The sequence below is a fragment of the Hibiscus syriacus genome, unplaced genomic scaffold, assembly GCF_006381635.1.
Source record: "Hibiscus syriacus cultivar Baekdansim isolate YM2019G1 unplaced genomic scaffold, ASM638163v2 tig00110317_pilon, whole genome shotgun sequence".
In the NCBI taxonomy this organism is placed as follows: Eukaryota; Viridiplantae; Streptophyta; class Magnoliopsida; order Malvales; family Malvaceae; genus Hibiscus; species Hibiscus syriacus.
In genome coordinates, this window is record NW_024062676.1 from 133,204 (window position 1) to 150,355 (window position 17,152).

Consider the following 17,152-nt stretch of genomic DNA (forward strand, 5'->3'; position numbering starts at 1 on the left):
GATTATGCAATTTCGTTGTACTGTGACAACTAATCGACAATTCGACTGGCGGAGAATCCTGTTTTTCATGCAAGAACTAAACATGTGGAAGTACATTGCCACTTTATTAGGGAAAATGTTTTGCAAGAAGAGATTGAGATAAGGCAAATCAAGACAGATGAATAAATTGCTGACTTGTTTATAAAAAGCTTGAGTGTTAGAAAGTTTGAACATTTTCGTCGTCAGCATGGCGTGATTCAAAGAATGGAGGCTAACATTGAGGGGGAGTATTGAAAATTCAATATTAGCATAAATAAGTTCACACATAAATTAATTTGATGTCATTGCATACATCAATTTAGTTAGGTGAAAATTAAGTATTTTTCTCATGTTTTAATTTCAATGGTTTAGATTATTTAGTGATTATTTTAATGAGTGGTTTAGATTGTTTCTTGTAACCTATAAATACCCTACTTGTATTTGAATTTTATCATCCAACAATCAAAGCTTAATTATAAGCATTTGAAAGCTTTCTTAAGAGTTCTTCTCTTTTACAATTTTGTGAGATTATTCTAAATAGAGTTTTTCTTCTTCTCGATCAATTAGAGTTTTTACTCTATTTTGATTCAACAATGGCTAAGGGAAAACTTATTGTGATTTCTCGGTCGAGGGGAAAATTTACATTAGGTGACGATGGTTCCATATCATATCGTGGTGAAGAAGATCATGCTACTAGTATAAATACTGAAACCAAATTTCACGAGCTGGAAGCAGAAGTGGCAGAGATGTGGAATTATGATCCTAATTCCTTGACCATTAAGTACTTTTTTCCACACAACAATAAGACGCTTATCACAATTTCTAACGACAAATACCTGCAACACTTTCTGGATTTTCATGGGAACTTGGAAACTATTGATGTCTATGTCTTACAAATGAGAATCAAACAAGTGACCGGTTGACTATGTCCCCCAGTAGGTAGTATTCACTTTACAATGTTTAGGTAATGAGGAATCATAGTGGTTTCTACCCGAAATGAATAAGATGCCTTGTGGACTTGTGGTTATAACTAAATTCATCTTCATGCTAACATCATTAGGCAATCAGGTCTAACCCTAAGGTTGATTAATCATGTAATCTCGTATCACCTTTATAATCTTATGCGGTTTTGGTGGATGAATTGTAGGTTTGGAATGGTGGATGATCATGTGACTCATAATTTTACTCATGCTACTTATGTTTCTGGAGACACTGAGCAGCTTGATTTGTTGGCTTCTTTGAGAGAGATATGGACATTCCGAAAAAATTTACTCTTGAGGATCCTAATGTTAATGCACTTCAGAAACTTATTAAATCATGGGAAAATTGCTTAACTGGTCCAGGGCAACGGTTTAATAATGCTCACAATTTTCGTGTTTCTCTGAACAAGTTCTCCATAGCTCATGGATTTGAATATACATTTAAGACTAATAGGACTAAGAGTAAAATTGCAAATTGCAAAGATGAAGGTTGTCATTGGACCAGTAATACCATAAACATCATGTCAGTGACTAAAATATAAGGATTCAAAATTTAGTGGTTAAATTTGATAAATTGAAAATTTTAAAGTCTAATTTTTGTAAATTGGTGTTTAGGACTTATTAGCAAAGATGGAGGAGTGGAAAGGCATTATGGACTTTTAGCAGGATATGAATTTAAAATTTATTTTTTTAAAGATATTTAAGAATATGGAAAAAAGGAAATTTAAAATTCATTTTTTAAAAGATATTTAAGCATATGAAAAAAGAGAGGAAAAAAATTGTCTGGAAGCTTGGCTCACTTCTCTTCTTATCTTCCCGTGACTCCATTGATAATGTGAGTTTGTCTCAAGTTGGTTATTCTTTTCATTTTTGGGTTGGTTTTGAGGTACTGAGTGATATAGAAGCTTAATCAAAGCTTAAAGTTTAATAAAACTAAGATATTAGTGAATTATTAATGGATTAGTAGAATGAGGTTTTTAAGGGATCTGATGATATGAATTAGTATTTGGATTTCTAATGATATATTTGACTTGTCAATGGTCTAATTAAGAAGTTAGAAGTATTATAAATGATTAAGAACATGTTTGAATATTTTTTGTGATTTTTAGTTCTATGTGTTCTAAGGAGAAATTTAGATATTATAAGGGGAATTATGGAGGTAAGTTAGCTAGGATAAGTAATAATAAGTTTGAGGGTATGAATGGAATTAAAAACTTAAGATTTAGGTAAAGTGTGGGAAAATTTCGAAGTAAAAGAGGTAAAATCTGAGTTTAGGTATCGGTACTGGTAGAACAGTATCGATACTATAGGGTTAAATTGAAAGAAATGGTATGAAACGAATGAACAATATCGATACTAATTGAAGTAGTATTGATACTGAAGTGGGGGTATTGATACCAAAGGTAAGGTATCGATACTATAAGTAGAACTGAAATTTCAGAATGCCAAAATGGTATCGATATCGAAGTGGGTATCGATACCCTAGAAGAAAAGTACTAGTATTTTATGTGGGGTACCGATACTATTCAGCTTGAAATGTTGAATTAGGTGTTTCATTTCATTTATGTAAGTGCAAATTGGTTATTCTTTAATGGAAAGTTGGTATTGATCTTAGACATATTTGTCGTGTGGATTGGGAACGACAGTGTGCTGATCGAAGCGATATAGCAAAGAGACTGAACGAAAGTTAAAAAAGATTTCGTTTAGAACTTACGTGAGACAAAGGTGAGTGCAACTCATTTGTTTTATATTAGATTTGAGGATGGCTTGCGATAAGCCAACCTCAATGTTTTCAATCGAAAACTATTTATTTATTTAATTTAATATTTTATTATGTTTTATATGAAGTGTAATTTCAAAGCATTGTTTTGATATTATATGAATATGATTATGTTTTATATGAAAATGTTCGACGTGAAAGTGCCTATGTGAATGAACTCTATGTGAATAAGACACACTTTAAATAATGAAATGAGAAATAATTATGTGGTTAAAGTTGTAACACCCCGACCCGTACCCAACCTGGATATGCATCTGAGATGTCACATTGACTTTTATCTGATTAAAATTTTAAACTTTTATTGGAAAATAAAAAATCTTTACAAAACATATCAGAGCATCTATAATTTAAAACATTATGAGCACATAACAACATTTCAAATAACCAAAACACATACTATTCACTTTTAGTTGATCTGAAAGTCTTCACAAGTATATTGTCCTGCTCTTGCCTAACCATCTTACTCCTCGAAGCTCTTTGAACCTACGTGTGAAAAAAACACATGCTAAATCTATGACTTAGTGTGGCATTATGCGTAAAAAATAAAATCATAAAACATTTATTTAAACTTTTCAAAGAAAAATACTTACTATGAAAAGCAATTTATGTTTCATATAAATGGAATAGGCTTTTATTCACTGTTCAACTTATAATCAATTTACCTTTCATATAAATACATATACACTTGTACACTTTTCATTTCATACTTATTTGTTAAATTTATATTCATTTATTAATTATTTATCCCAACGTATATCGCTGAGAACTCAAGATATGTGAGTACATTGAGGTTGTGCACAAATGCAATCACCACTACTCATATAATTTGCACCGAAGTGCCACGTAGAATTTGTCCCGAAGGACCGCGTAGAACCCTCGACTCTTGGCATGCCAACTATACCCCTAATTCTCATAAAATATACTTTGGGCTTTAACCATATAACGATTTCACATTTATTATTCAAGTGTCTTTTATTCACATAGACTTCCGTTAATTAATACATGTTCACATAGACATTTTCACGTAGAACACATTGACATATATCATATTCACGTAGATCATTTTTTTCGTGTAACACTTTTCAAGTATGACATATTCACTTATAACATATACTCATTTTATTTCATGTAGCATTTCTCAAGTTTAACATTATTTATTGTTCTCTATAGAAATCATTCATATAAACAATCTAATTAAAATATTTCACATATACTAAAACAACTTATCATGTAAAATAGGTTGGGTAATTCATACCCAAAAGTTATTCAAAGAATCATTTAACAAAACAATGTAAAATATATAGCATAGAACAATTTAAAAAAAATATTTCCAAATCAACTAAGGTTGACTCATCGCAAGTCTTCCTCATTCCATATTTTAAAACATAAATAAAATGCACTCATCTTTGCCTCACTTAAGTCCTAAGCAGACATCCTTTTCACTTTAGCTTACTAACTTTACAAGTCCATTTGTTCAACACTTATTTTCGATCGAATCTACACATTAACATGATCAATGTGAATATCGGAGCTCATTAACATCTAACCAATTAACCTTTACTTGAGCGAAATGAAATACCTAAATAACAATTCCGACTATATAGTATCGGTACTCTGTCCACACTACCTATACTTCTTTTCTATGGTATCGATACCCCCTTCAGTACCGATACCATTTTGGCATTCTGTAATTTCATCTTTACTTATAGTATCGATACCTTACTATTGATATCAACACCTTTACCAAAATCGATACTACTACCATTTAGTATCGATATTGTTCAACCGATTAATATAATTTCATTTCAGTTAACCTTATAGTATCAGTATTGTTCTTCCAGTACTGATACCCTTACCCATAAATCACCTATTTTACTTCGAAAATTACCCAACTTTCACTTAAATATCTTACCCTTAACTCTATTTATACCTTCAAACTCATTTACACTTATTCCCACTAACTTATCTCCATTAAAACCCCTTTCACATAAAAATCTACCATATAACTCTTGAAACTAAAAATCATATCAATTTTTCAAAAATGTTTTTAATCCTTCCTAACACTTTTAATCCCTTAATTAAACTCTTGGCAAGTCAAATATATCTTTAAAAATCCAAATACGATCAATTTCAATCAATTCTCTTAAAAACTCATTTTACTAAATCACCATTAAATCCTTAATCTCTTAGTTTCAACTCATCTTTAAACTTTATTAAGCTTCTATATCACTCATAGAACCAAAACCAAATAAAAAATAAATAATTAACCAACTTCAATTAACTTACCTTAGCCATGGAAGTATACGTGGAAGAAAGGAATAGAAAGCCAAGCTTCCAGACTTTTCTTTTTCTTTTCCTCTATTTCCCCACATGTTATATATATATAACCCTTTAAAATAAATATTAAATTATTTTCCTGCTAAAAGATCATAATGCCCTTCCATCTTTTCATCTTTGATAATAAATCATGGACAACAATTTACCAAATCAGTCCTTGAACTTTTCAATTTATCAAAATTAAACCACATAATTTTCAATCCTTGCACTTCAGTCACTGACCCGAAGTTTTGGGTATTACAAAAGCCCAAGGTATATGTATGAGAATTAGAGGTATAGTTGGCATGCCAAGAGTCAATGGTTCTATTTGGTCCTTCGGGGCAAACCTATGTGGTCTTTCGGGACAAATATGTGGCACTTCGCTGCAAATTATGTAAGCAGTGGTGACTGCATTAGTGCACAACCTCAATGTACTCAAATACCTAGAGTTCTCAGTAGTCTGCATTGGGCTATTAAAAACAAAGTGATATAAATCGAACAATGTGTAAAAGTATACATTCTTGTCATGAAATGTAAACTGAATTCCTTATGAAATGTTTTCTATGAGATGAATAAGAAAATATTTTACAATGTTTTATTATACTCGTACTTGCCTCACTTTGTCAACAACTTAGCGTGTGATTGTTTCACACGTAGGTTCAAAGAAATCTGAAGGCTAAAGCTAGGAGATGACAACATACCCCCGAAGAGGATTAGATCAGAAGAATTTGAATGTAGGTCTCTTATTTTGTGATTTTGTTGGCATGTATTATAAATTTTAAATTGTAATGCTCTGATCCGTTTTGTAATCATACTATTTTATATTTATGTAAATTTTAAAGTGTTTATCTTCAATGTGAGTTTGAATTTTCAATGGTAAATGTGATTTAAGGGTTTCACCACTAGAATATAAATAAAAGTTAAAAAATTTCAACAAGTTTTTAACATGTCAATGTTTTAAAAAGTCAATGTGACATTTCGGATTCGTATCCGGGTCGAGTATGTGTTGGGGTGTTACAGGACCATCCAAGCTGCAAGGTAATCTACCACAAAGTTGTTTCGGATTAAAAAGGTAGAGTGGAATTCATACATGTGGAGCAGGAAAAAGTTCATCTCGGCATCCCAAGGTCTCTAGTAAATTGGTCTATTTTCTGGTAAGGGAAAAATTACGAGATTCACCAAATGCTAAACCAAAAGAAATTATTAATGAAATTCTTCAGTATTATGTATTCAAAGAGAGATATTCACATGTGTGGCGAGGACTAGAGCCTGCCAAAGAGAAGCCTCAAGTTCCATACGACGAGGGTTACAATCAATTACCTAGTCTGTTTAAGCAGATTTTCGAGAACAATCCTGGTAGCATAGCAACTCTAGTCACTAGGTAGGACTTAAGCTTCCATCTTCTATTTGTTGCATTGCAAGCTTCATTACATGGCTTCAGGAATGGCTGTCGCCCCCTCCTTTTCCTTGACACTGTGACCATAAAATTACAATATCAGTCCGAGCTGCTGACTGTTACAGCTTTGGACGGAAATGAAGGCTTTTTCCCTGTTGCTTTTGCTGTAGTTGATGTTGTCAATGATGATAATTGGCAGTGGTTTTTGGTGCAACTGAAATCTGCACTTTCAATATTCCAATCAGTAATGTTTGTGGCAGATAGACAGGTTGGGTATATAAAGCCTATTTCGATGATCTTTAAAAATTCGCATCATGATTATTGCCTCCATCGTCTGAAAGAGGGATTAAAAGGGGATTTCAATGGCTCATGTACTGAAGAAGTTCTTCAATCAATTATCACGCATTTCTATGATGCTGCTCGTGCAACTACACTTCATGGATTCAGGAAATCTATTGAGAACATCAGAAATATTTCACCAAAGGCTTGTGAGTGGATCCTGCAAAGTGGACCTGAACACTGGTCAAATGCTCTTTTCCAAGGTTCACGATATGGACAATTTTCATCAAATTAATATTACAGACATTTTATAGTTGGGCAACTAAACTTCCGATTATACCGATTGCTAAGCTGATTGAGACCATCTGCTGTAAGGTGATGGAATTGATGAGTGCTCAGAAGTCGGATTCAAGCCAGTGGTTGACAATATTAACTCCTGCTGTGGAATTCAAATTAGAACAACATATTCTGAAAGCTAACATGCTTCAAGTGCTTGTGTCACTTGGTAGCACTTTTGAAGTCTGACATTTGGGTGCAATATATGTAGTGAGCATTGATCTCTGGGATCGTAGCTGCAGGGAATGGCAACTGAATGGTTTTCCGTGTTGCCATGCTGTTGCTGTCCTACAGCAATTAGGAAGGAGTTTATATGATTATTGCTCCGAGTACTTCACAACCGATGCTTTCCGGTCAACATATTCAAATTCTATAAACCCAGTTGCAACAATAGATATGGTCGTGCAAAAGAAATCCTCCACAATTATAGTACGCCCTCCTGCTCTCCGTCATGTCTCCGATGCTCCCAAGAGGAAAAGGAAAAAATATACACATAAAGGACCCTTTAAGCGGCTAATGCATTGCAGCAAGTGCCAAGGAGGTGGACATAATCGACAAACATGCCATCTATTCTTGTAGTTGCACTGAAGTTGCTTCGGGCATGTTAGATAGCTGTCGGTATGGCGAGATCAGATTATGTGATTTAGGTATCGTCTTGGGAGTTATTGATACTAAGGGATAAGAGGGAGCGGGTAGAAATATGAGTAACCTTAGCTATCGTGGATACTCAAATTTTGGATTGTTAATATTAATGTATCACTGTAGGGTTTAATTATAAACCCAATGTCATGAATGTTGTATTTGAGTTTTGTTTTTTGGTTCGAAAGTGTACTCTAGTGTTTAAAAAATAAATTTAAAGTTAAATCAATCAGACTTTTAGTTTTCGAATGATTTGATTAATCAGTTGCATTGATGATTGTTCCATAGAAAAAATTGGATCGATGTCGGATATATAAGTTTTTAAAATTAATTTGATGTATATATATCCGGTTTACTAGCGATATATCGGATGATCAAAATGTTTAAAATTAAAAATTCCTTATATGGCTATAAATTAAGTGACAGTTTAAATAATTTATTTATTTTAAACACGTTAAATTAAATGGAATTTTATATTTATTTCATTAAATCAAAGTTAACGTTCTATATTAAACATTAGCTCCAAATTAAATAAAAATATAAGATTTATTTAAAAATAATTTTGTTAATTTCAAATACTCCGATGATCATTTTTACAAGAAAAAACTTGTGGTTGATTTCATACGAAATAAATATTAATAATAACAAACAAAAAAGAGAGGAAAAAGGAAGTTACGTTGAATGATCTCCTCAACCAAGCGGACAACAGTTCTCTATCATTTTACCTTTATTTATTAGACATATATTTCTTGTCCTTTTCAATTCCCACAAAAGTTTTTCAATTACTAATATCTTTAAAATAAAACAAAATCTATCTTTACATTATACATGATAAAATTCACAAGTTATGACAAAATAATGATAATTCAGATATGATAATAAAAATAACATATTTTTTTTTGGATAAGTAGATTTTATTTCCCAAGTGAAAAAGAAAGAGTTTAATGTACAACAATCATCCCAATAGGGAGTAAAAACACATAATTACAGACAAAAGGATTAATAAATACCCTAATAATTACAAAGTCTAGAATTAACATAATTCACTCTATTAATATCTTTGTCAATAAGTTTTAGACGAATTTGCTCCTTTATAGACGTGAGGAGTTGATCTGTTGTTCTTGATCCTCTGTTAAAAATTCTTCTATTTCTTTCCTCCCAAATGAAGTAAATAAATGCAGTCCAGGCGATCTTCAGTATGGTAGAAAGGAGAGATTTACCTTTCCAAACTTGAGCAGCCCATTCAATCCTTGAATCCCAAGACCTGTGAATATCTCCCATGCTAGACAGATTCATAATAGAATTCCAAAGAGAAGTAGCATAAGTACATTCAACAAACAAATGATTTCTGGATTCATTATCCTCATTGCACAATATACAAAGACTATTAGAAGCAATTCCCATTCTAATAAGTCTATCTCGAGTAGGAAGACGATCTAGAATGGCCATCCAAGAGATAATGCTAAGTTTAGGGGTGTGAAAAGGAAACCAAATTACTTTATGCAAGGAAACTGTCTCTATGAAATCTGATATCTTCCCATATTTCTTTAATATTCGTGACACCAGCAGTTAAATTAGGAAGGACTTCAGTACTCATTTTCACAAGTTTTCTGATGGTCCAATTATAGGAAGAGTTAACATTGATATCACTTAGGTTGCTACTTTTGATAATATAGCATTGTATCCATGCGACCCATAAAGACCCCTCTCCAACCAGGATTTTTCGAATGAGTTGAATCATGCAGGCTTTATTCCAAGATTGGATGTTCTTCAACCCAAGACCCCCTTCACCTTTGGGACTACAAAGCCTATCCCAGCTAATCCTATCTCCTGTAGCAGCTGTATCATTTCCTTTCCAAAGGAAACGAGACCAAAGTTGCTCAAGCCGATTGATAACTTTCTGAGGGAGGATAAATTGTCTACTCCAAAAGTTAACTATACTGTAAAGGATAATTTTAATAAGCTCAAGACGCCCAACATAGCTAAGAAGTTTTTCAGACCAATGATGAAGCCTTTTTTTTATATTGTCAATGAGAGGAAGGCAGTCTTTTTCAGTAAGTTTCCGAGTGACAAGAGGAACTCCTAGGTACCTAACGGGAAAAAAACCTTGTTTGAAGCTAGTGGCAGATTTAATGGAGTCTAAAGTTCGAGCATAAATACCATCAATATAAAACTCAGTTTTTCTAACATTGAGGTTCAGACCAGAAATAATATAGAAATGGTTAAGGACACTAGTAACACCAGCAATAGATTCAAGGTTGCCTTTACAAAAGATAAGTGAGTAATACCATTTTTTTTTGCACTTTGGATGGTATCCAAATATGCCTCTGGCTGCAGCAAGATTGAAATTTTTTGAGAGAATGTTCATTGCACTCACAAAAAGGATAGGAGATAGAGGGTCACCCTGGCGGATGCCTCTCTGGCCTTTGAAGTATCCAATTAGACTACCGTTAAAAGATATGGAATATCTAGCTTCTTTGAAGCAAGAATTGATCCGTCTAGTGAAAATGGAAGGAAGTCATATTGCTTTAAGAATTGAGGAGGTAAACTCCCAATTAAGAGAATCAAAGGCTTTTTGTAAGTCAATTTTGAGAGCACATCTTGGCTAGATATTCTTTCTACCATAGCCTTTCACCAATTCTTGAGCAAGAAGGGTGTTGTCTATAATTGATCTACCTCTTAAAAAAGAGGTTTGATTGAGGGAAATAAGGTCAGGAAGAAGCGAAGTCAATCTTTTGACAATGATTTTTGTTATAGTTTTGTAAACAACCGAGCAACAAGAGATAAGTCTATAATCCTTAACTTTGCTAGGATTCTGGATTTTTGGAATCAAGGCAATAATGGTGGAATTAAAAGCATGAAGGATGTTAGACTCTTGAAAGAAGTATTTGGCAACATTAATAAAGTCTTCCCCTACGACTAACCATGAATGTTTGAAAAATATAGGAGTGAAACCATCAGGGCCTGGGGCTTTGTCATTAAGAAAGGATGATCATAAAGAGAAATTTCTTGAATCAATTCTTGGAAGTCTGCCATTTCAAAGGATAAATAAGGTCCAAGAATTTGATAATTAGAACTTTCCTTATGCTGAAGAAAGATATTAAAGTCACCTCCCAGAATCCAAGAGAGAGACCCAAACCTAGAATCAAGATGACGAAGGTGCTGCCAAAGAAGTTTTCTAGAAGAACCATTGTTACTTCCGTAGATAGCAGTGATAATAAAAGGAATGTTATTGAAGAGACATTTAGCAGTAATGCTTTGATCAGTTGAGTGACAGAGGGAAAGGTCAATTCCTTTTTTTCCAAAGAAACCATATTTTACCATTAATAGCATACTCATAGTTTGTAAGAATATTCCAGCTCCCTAAGATAGAATTGAAGAATTTTTCAGAATTGTCAGGTTTAACACGAGTTTCTAACAGACATAGAACATCTACTTTGAAAATATTAGCTCTATTCATAACTTTTTTCTGTTTGTGAGGATTGTTGAATCCTTTAATATTCCAAAAACAAATTAACATTGGGAAATGGAGGGTGAAGAACCCTCTAAATTTCCTTTTGAGGTACTTTTAACTTTTGAAATATGTTCTTTCTTCTTTAACTTTAGCTCTTTAATTAGTTTAGTAACTCCAGCAACTGCTGGCTTATTTTCTTTACTGGAAGCTCATTTAAAGAAGAAAATTCCTCAACTGTTGAGATAATTTCAAATCTGTTTCTTGAGCCTCTTAAAGCAGATTTTGTTTTGGTCTTTAAAGTTCTCCCTCTACCTCTTTTAAGGATTGAAGGAGTGTCATTAGGATTAAGGGTAGATCCATTAGGAAGTGTAGAATCGACATTTTCTAACTCTTCACCGAGAGGATGGTTTTGTGATAATGAATTATTCCCCTTATTCGAAATATTAGAAGGAGGTTTAGGGGGTTCTACAGTATAAGGCTGATCCTTTTGGGAGGAAGAAGATTCTGGTTCTGAGATAGGCTCCAAATTATTAGAAGATGTCATTTCCTTTGAGGAAGAAGAGTTTTCAGTTTTTTCCAGTAGGGAAACATTCAAGGTTTTAATATTTTCTGTTTGTTGAACAGAGTTTTCAGTGTTAGTATTCTTTACCCTCCAGATTTTGAGTTGTGGTGGAGCAGAATTTGGTTTAATAAATCATTCTTTATCAGAATGACCAAAAGAGCTATGCTTCCTGCATTTAATAGGGTACCAAGGAACATCTACGTAGATTGTTGAAGTTTGACCATTTGCAAGAAGAACTTCAACAGATTCGAGAATGTCTTCCTTAGCTTCTATTTCTATACAGACCTTAGCATATTCTAGCCTAGTTTTCGAAGCAGTAATTGAGTCCATTATTAATGGAACTCCAAGAGCACTTGCTAAATAACTAAGGCCATTTATTGAATAGAGTTCTAAGGGGACGTTGTATAAATGAACCCAAATAGGTAATCTGGAAAGGTCAAAGTTCAATCTCTGCAGGTTGGGTTCCCACTTACGAATAATCAGTGGTTTATTGCCACGAGCCGTTCTCAAGAACCTAATCCCTAGCAACAGCGGAATTGAAGGAGAAAATGTAGAGGTTATTACCTGCTATACTTACCTGCACACGAGCGCCCTTCGAAGGATTATTCCAGAGCTAGTCGATTGTACGCTGAAGGGAGATGAAATTTGGAGCAGCCCCTAAGAGCTGACCCACCAGAGAATTCTTCCATTCAACAGTACCAACTTTGAGGACCTCAAGGAGAGGTTGAACGATTAGGGATTTATCGTTCGATTTTGGGTGAAAAAAGTTGAGTTCGTGACCAGCTTGGCACCCAAATTGCTTACGCCAATCCATAGCACAGTGATTAAAGGAGAAAGAAATGAGAGGCTGTTGAAATCTCACTAAAATCGGACTGAATCGCCGGCGACGAGACGAGAAGCTTCGGGCCGTTAGACCTACTAACGTGCGCCCCAACGGTTAGAAATTCTTTAAAAACATATTTTTATATTATTAAAAGGGTAAATTTCACGTGTAAGCATTAAATTATAGTAGCAATTTTATTTTAATCACTGAAATAATTTTTATCAACCAGATTATATAAATTTAAATAATATGAGTTAAACCACTAATTGTTAACAAATAACAAAAATATTAATGTGAAAATTGAATAAATTTATATAATTATATATTTAATTTTCATTACCTATATCCTTTATTAATTTGATATTAATTTTAATTTATCTTTTATTAATTTAATTTTTATTTTTATTTTAATTTAATAAATTTAATCGTTTAAAATAAATCTAAAATAAATAAATAAGAGATAAATCAAAATCTCAATAATGTGAAGAGTTGAAAAAAAACTCCAGCCACTAAATATTTGCTTAATAACATTTGACAATATTTATTATTTGAAGATATCTTATTATTGAAAATTAAATGAAACAAAACTAAGATCAAGGGATTCAAACTCATGTATACTAAATCAAGTTTACTATTTTATTAAAAAAATTGAATAAGAAAATATAAAAGACAATCTAGATAGTAGTGTCGTAGTTCACTACACAGCAAGCATCTTTCAAGAAGACTTCCCTAGTCTCCTCCGAAATTGTTCGAAAGAAATGTGTCCCAAATGGTCGTGTCCAAGCCATCCGAAATTAAGCATCTACAACTCTGTTGTTCTCCGGTGGTGCAATGACAATTTTCAAATTCCAGTTCCTAACAAGAAGCTGTTGAATGTGTGGAAACATCGAGGAGCTTGAATTTCCTCTCCTATATGAGCCAAAACCAATAGCTGATAAAGCTTCTCTACTATCCATTTCGACCACGATCGAGCGGAAACCCAAATTCCAAGCCAATAATAAACCTTTGAATATGCCCCAAAGCTCTGCATCAAGCACTGAACAAACATCAATGGCTTTGGCAAAACCCATGATCCAACCACCCATATGGTCCCTTAGAATATCTTCGCATGTTGCTAAGCTCGTGTCAAATCTACACCCTCCATCAGTATTAAGTTTAACCCAATTTATGGGCGGCAAAGACCAAGGTAATCCCCGCTGAACAGTAGCAGGTAACCAACCTGAATATAAGAGAGAGTTCGAACAGCTTGCATCGCTTCATTTCGTAGTGGTTTACTCTGGTGTAAAATAGTATCATCAGCAAAGAAGCTCTCATCAAATAAAACACGATTACGACAACTCCAAAGACACCAAATTGCCGATCCAAACAGTAGATCTCAATCTGTCGAGTCAGTAGCAAAATAATTCTATCTCGTGAGATTAATAACCACCCAATAGTTCATGTCCATGCTACACTAATCCCCTAAATCATCAATCCAAATATCTTTCCAGAAATCTACGGTGGAACCATCCCCTAAAGTCCAAATAATACCTTTACGGACATTGTTCCAAACTACACTAATCCCTTTCCAAAAGCGCGAGCAGCCCTTACGCGCAATAGTTTGTGGAATTCTCTCCTTAATCTTGTACTTCGCACGTAGGACACGCACCCAAAGATGATCTTCCTCGAATATAAGTCGAAAGGTTGCCTTCATGAGAATAGCTTTGCTTTGGTGTTGTAGGTGTTTCACATTTAGTCCTCCTTCCTTAGTAGATCGACATAACTCCTCCCATCGGACAAGATGGACTTTACGTTTTTTATCAGTACCGCCCCAAATAAAACGGCGGATGAGTTTTTCAAGCTCATTGCAAATTGCTTTGGGAGATAAGAAGTTTGCATGGCATAAACCATTAGGGCTGTAAGGACAAATTTAGCCAAAACCACACGTCCTGCAAGTGATAGGTGATGAGCTTTCCAACCAGACAGCCTATCATGAACCTTTTGAACAATGTAATGATAAGTTACACGAGTAACTTGATTGTGAAGCAACGGAACTCCCAGATAAGTACCCAAGTTATCAACGCAAGTGAATTGGAATCCATCACTAATGTTCATCCGAACTTGTTCAATCACATTTTTTGAAAAATAAATGTTAGTTTTGGAAAGGCTCACACGGTGACCTGAACTATCACAAAAATCCCAAAGCACCCTATGAATAACATTCATTTGATCAAGAGATGCTTCCGCAAAGAGGATCAAATCGTCTGCAAAAAAGAGGTGGGATAATTTTGGACCACCCCTAGAAAGGCAAATCGGCTGCCAGTCTCCATCCTCCATTGAACTATGAATTGCTTGCACAAGAAGTTCCATACACAGAATAAATAAATAGGGTGATAAAGGATCACCTTGACGGATCCCTCAAGATGGTCGAAAAGAATTAGTCATATCTCCATTCCATAAAATCTGAGTAGTTACCGTAGAAATACAATTCATGATCAAATTACGAAGATCATGTGGGATGCCAATGTCAGAGAGAGTATCATCTATATATGAAGTTTCACTCCAAACGATCGTAAGATTTCTCAATATCAATCTTTATAGTCATTCACCCTTTTCCTGCCATGTTTCCGCTTCATTGAGTGAATCACATTCTGCACTATAAAAATATTATCTGAGATGTTACGGCCTGGCACAAAGCTAGTTTGCCCTTCTGAGATCCAAGTAGGAAGAAATGGCTTTAATCAGTTCAACATAATCTTTTTAATAGTTTTGAAGAGCGCGGTATAAAGACTGATAGGTCGAAACTGACTAAAATTTTCGGGTGACGTAATCTTTGGTATGAGAACCAGAAGTGTTTGATTAATCCTCATTGGCACCTCTCCATTAGAAAAGCAATCCCTGATGAAACGACAGATAGTAGGGCCAACTACCTCCTAGTTGCACTGATAGAAAAAGCATGTATTTCATCCACACCAGGAGCTTTGGATGGATGCATGTCAAAAATAACTTGTCGGATTTCATCATCGACAACTGGATTGGTTAGAGATAACAGTTCGCTAGCAAAAAATTAATGAAATTTTCCACGAATATGATATGTATATTCACCCTCTCCATCGTTGGAAAAAAGTTTAGAATAAAATTCACCCGCTTTTTGGCGAAGTAAGAACTGATCAAAGCTTTAAGAACCGTCTTCTAATTGAAGGGAGCGAATAGTATTTGATCTTCTTCTACTCTTTACACACGCATTAAAATAACTCGTATTACGATCACCGTATAAAGCTCAATTACGTCGTGATTTCTGGAACCAAATACTTTCTTCTTGCACCAAAACCAACTCCAAGTCATCTTTTAATTTAGCTTCAAGATAGGACAGAAAATCTGAGTTTCTGATAGTTAGATATCGGTCGATGCCTCTAAGTATTGCAATCAATTTCGACTTTCGTTGTACGATTTTGCCAAAGATTTCTTTATTCCAATCAATAAAATTCTGCTTAAGCATCTATAAATTCACCTCAATTGTGGACGAAGTAGACTACGTTGACCGAAGAAGCTCTTGGAAATTTGGATTGTCTTGCCGAGCTAAAACAAACCGGAAATGAGAAGTTGACATCTTAGGAGCATATTGTTTTAATTTAAAAAGAATAGGCCTATGGTCAGAACCAAGTCTATCTAAATGGAGTGTCACCAATTCTGGAAACAAAGTCATCCAAACATCATTAACCAAGCATCTGTCGAGTCTTTGTCGTAGAGAACTGCTATCCCAAGTAAACAGGTCACCACAGAACCCTACATCCAAAAGAGAACTATCAAAGAAAAAGTTACTAAAACTCAAACTAACGCTGCTTTCCTCAATAGCACCCCCTCTCCTCTCTCCAAGATTGAGAATTGCATTGAAATCGCCCCCAAGAAGCCAATGTTGGTTATTTTTGGGATTAATCTTCTCAATTTATTTCCACATGTATTTGCGAACTAAAATAGAAAGGTTTGCATACACAAAGGTGATATATATTTTCATAATTAAAATGTTAGATTTGTCTAGAAATTAAATTGACAAGTTGGAAATTTCATCTTGGTTGGTGACCAACTTATTGGAAATTTCATCTTGGTTGGTGGCCAAACTTTGAACATGTGAATTTCATATTTGGTGGCTAACTTGTACACATTGGAAAATTCTTTGGTAGGTTGTCAAACTTTGAACATATTATTCTTGAAACTCAACTATAAATAGGCCTAAGTATTTCCATTAGAAATCATCCCAAAAACAAGTTCTCTCTTCCTCTTGTATTCTTCATTCTCCCACTTTGGGAATTCCAAAGAATTTCATTTGTTGTAATATTGGCGATATAGTGAAGTTATCATCTGGTGTGGTGCCCGAGGAGTAGACGATATTCTCGTCGAACCTCGTAAATTTGGTGTGTTCTCTCCTTTATTGTTTTTATTCGGTTCTTTTCCATTGTGTTTCAATATTCAATAGTTTGACAGGTTTATCCGTTGTGTAACCTTTGGTGGTTTTAATCTTGACATTTTAGGTCAATTTTAAAACTACGTTCGTGTGGAAAATAACCCGTTTTTCCCAACATAAAATACTAT

At 34.1% G+C, this 17,152-nt stretch overlaps 1 pseudogene; it reads left to right on the forward strand.

Moving 5' to 3' along the window:
- Window positions 1-611: 611 nt before the first annotated feature.
- On the forward strand, window positions 612-7,730 carry LOC120116989 (annotated as a pseudogene).
- Window positions 7,731-17,152: the final 9,422 nt, after the last annotated feature.